The sequence below is a fragment of the Lolium rigidum genome, chromosome 1, assembly GCF_022539505.1.
Source record: "Lolium rigidum isolate FL_2022 chromosome 1, APGP_CSIRO_Lrig_0.1, whole genome shotgun sequence".
Lineage (NCBI taxonomy): Eukaryota > Viridiplantae > Streptophyta > Magnoliopsida > Poales > Poaceae > Lolium > Lolium rigidum.
The window spans coordinates 263,951,901-263,954,587 of record NC_061508.1 but is presented as its reverse complement, the minus strand read 5'-3'; the positions used below and the strand labels follow the sequence as shown (position 1 = coordinate 263,954,587).

Sequence of the window (2,687 nt, the reverse complement as noted above, 5' to 3'; positions counted from 1 at the left end):
AGCGGGGTCGTGGATCCAGATCCAGGGAAGAAAAACGCGTGGGGAATACCTGGGCAGCCACCTGCGGGATGAACCCACGGGGCAGCTGCGGGGGAGGCGGGGGCAGGGCCACACGTGGTGCCCCCTCGACGGTAGCCGCGGCCACGGCCGGAGCAGGGGCGGCGGCGGCGGAGGGCGCCCGTCGCCATCGGGTCGCGGGGAGCGGGCCTGTTCCAGTCTTCCATGCCATGGGCCTACACATCTTTTTGATTAGTCCAACGTCTGCTCGACGATTTGCCAGTTGATACACAATTGCAATTCTAACAAGCTCTAACAATCATAATATACTCCCTCCGTTCCTTTCTATAATGTCTATTGTTTTTTCGCATTTGTTTCAGAATATAAGAGTAAAGCTATGTTTTTTTTGCAAAGAACCCCTTCCACCAATCAGGTCAAGTCCAGAAAATCTGGAAACCGAGTCTGGTCATGTATTTCTGAGATCTGTTTTCAGTTTACTATTTTGTCCGTGATATCGCTATGGTGTTTTGTGTCAAAAAACGGCTTGCGCTAATTTCCGTGCCAAAAAACAATAGGCGCTATAGAAAGGAACGGAGGGAGTATATGATATATAGCAATATTAGCACACCATGCATCTAAAAAAATGCTAATAAAAACTAAGTAGGCATCTGTGACATGAGTCGATCTACACAGATAAACCTAGACGCTTCTTCCCTGACAATGATGTGTCAGGCTTTTATCGTCCTCACAACTTGGAACATACCGAACCAGGTGAACAATCCGAGTGTAAGGCGGTAACCTTGACTCCCATAAAAGCTCAAAAATCAAAATCTCCCTTTTGTGGAACAACATGCTCTGCTTCTGCTAGGAAGTCCCATCTTGCTTTAGGCAAATTCTTAACCGAAACAGTGCTCGGACTGCTAGCAGAGGGTACAACACACGATGGAGCACCAGGAGACAAACGGTAGTGACCGTTGAAAAGCTGCACTGGACGATCTTGATCGAATAGCTCATTTGGATGGAGACCGAACCTGGACATGTTCAGCTTGAATATGATCCTGACGTTGTTCAATTTGCAAAGCCAGAAATGGGCATCTTGTTTCATTCTCATTGCATATGCAATTAAGTTTGCCGAGATTAGTGATCCTCCCACCAGAATGGCGAACTCTTCCACTATCGCAGCTAATCGCGGATGGTCTGCAGGGTCTGAGCTCCCGAGTGCGAGTGTCTTGAACAGGTACCTGTACTCCTCGAACGGCAGGCAGTTCACAGAAATTGGCTTGACAGTTCCAAGTTTCTTGAGCTTTTCGTCTCGACCGAATATTATCACCTACTTCAAAAAAAAAAAGACCGAATATTATCACCTTGCTTCCTCTGCCCATGCTCCCGACAGATGAATAAAATTCTGTCCAGTCGTCACCATCTACACCAGAAACAAACTCGACAACTACCAACGTCCTCCCTGGCAGCCTTTCATGGTCAGTGATTCTGGAAAGACCGTCTCCTTTTAGGTGCAAAATACTAGAGAAGTAAGAACGCACCCTCTCATCGTTGCATATGTGCGCAACAAGAGTTTTCTTCCCGACTCCACGACATCCTGTGACCGGCAGCACCGCCGGCCGTCGAGCTGGCTCGTCATGTCGCAGCAAGAAGCCCAGGATCTTCTGCTTCTCGACATGCCGGCCGAACATGAAGTTGTCGACATGGAGATATGCGTCGTAGGGTCTACGGGAGATGCGCTCGCATCCGCCCAAAAGCACCACGAACTCCACCATGTTAGCGACCGCAGTTTCCAGGTTTTGCAGCGCGTTCTGTAGCGCTGAGCTAAAGGCCTTGCTCATGGAAGAAGAACTTGTGCCGGCGGTTGTAGTGCGAGAACGTTTGAGAGGTGCATAAACAGATAAGGAAAATGAATCGCTCACCAATTCCTTGGAAGATTCCTTGTGCTGCCGGTACCTGATGTTGTCCAACACATGGTACCCTTGGTACATGGCTGCCGACAGCGTCTTCAGCTGTATGAGCATACATGAGTTGGTGATGTATCGTCCCTCCGCCTCCTCGAGGACGGTGTGGACTCTCAGCAGGAGCTGCTGCAACCTCTCCACCTTCTCCTCCGAGCATAGATGATCCGAGCATTTGTTCACCAGGAAAGAGATGAATCGGCCGGCGAGATCGCCTGCCACGGCGGATATGGCAAGATCCATCTCAAAAGCTTCTGAGGTACGCGAGTTTTTGAGGGATATATAATACCGAGAGACAGAAAGTTAGGCCCACGGAGAGTGTACACAAATATCCAACGTACTCCTGCAAGTGGAGACCAAGGTTCCCTCATACCCACGGTAGCCGTTCCATTCGATTGACTACGGCGAGCAAGGTACGAAGAAGATCCTAGTTAATTGGACAGCTATCGTTACTCGACTACGGTCATCGTACGGGTCAAGCTCGCCGTCTCAGTGAGGCAAGTGCTCATACATTTGTTTCTCGTGCCGCTAGTCAATCATTACATCAAAGTTTTGAACAACACGGCTATCTCGTCGCGTAGCCACTAGTAGGAAAACCATTATAGGTGGAAACCACCTCTGTGGCGCACCAAACGGCCCATGCGCCACAAAAATATTTCTGTGGCGCACCACTCTAATGCGTCACAAAAAATTGTATATTTCTGTGGCGCATGGGCGGTGCGTCACAGA

The 2,687-nt window shown here is 49.5% G+C and overlaps 1 pseudogene; it reads right to left on the bottom strand.

Annotated features, from left to right (window-relative positions):
• Nucleotides 1-682: 682 nt before the first annotated feature.
• LOC124658391 lies at nt 683-2,201 on the bottom strand (annotated as a pseudogene).
• Between the last annotated feature and the right edge of the window lie 486 nt (nt 2,202-2,687).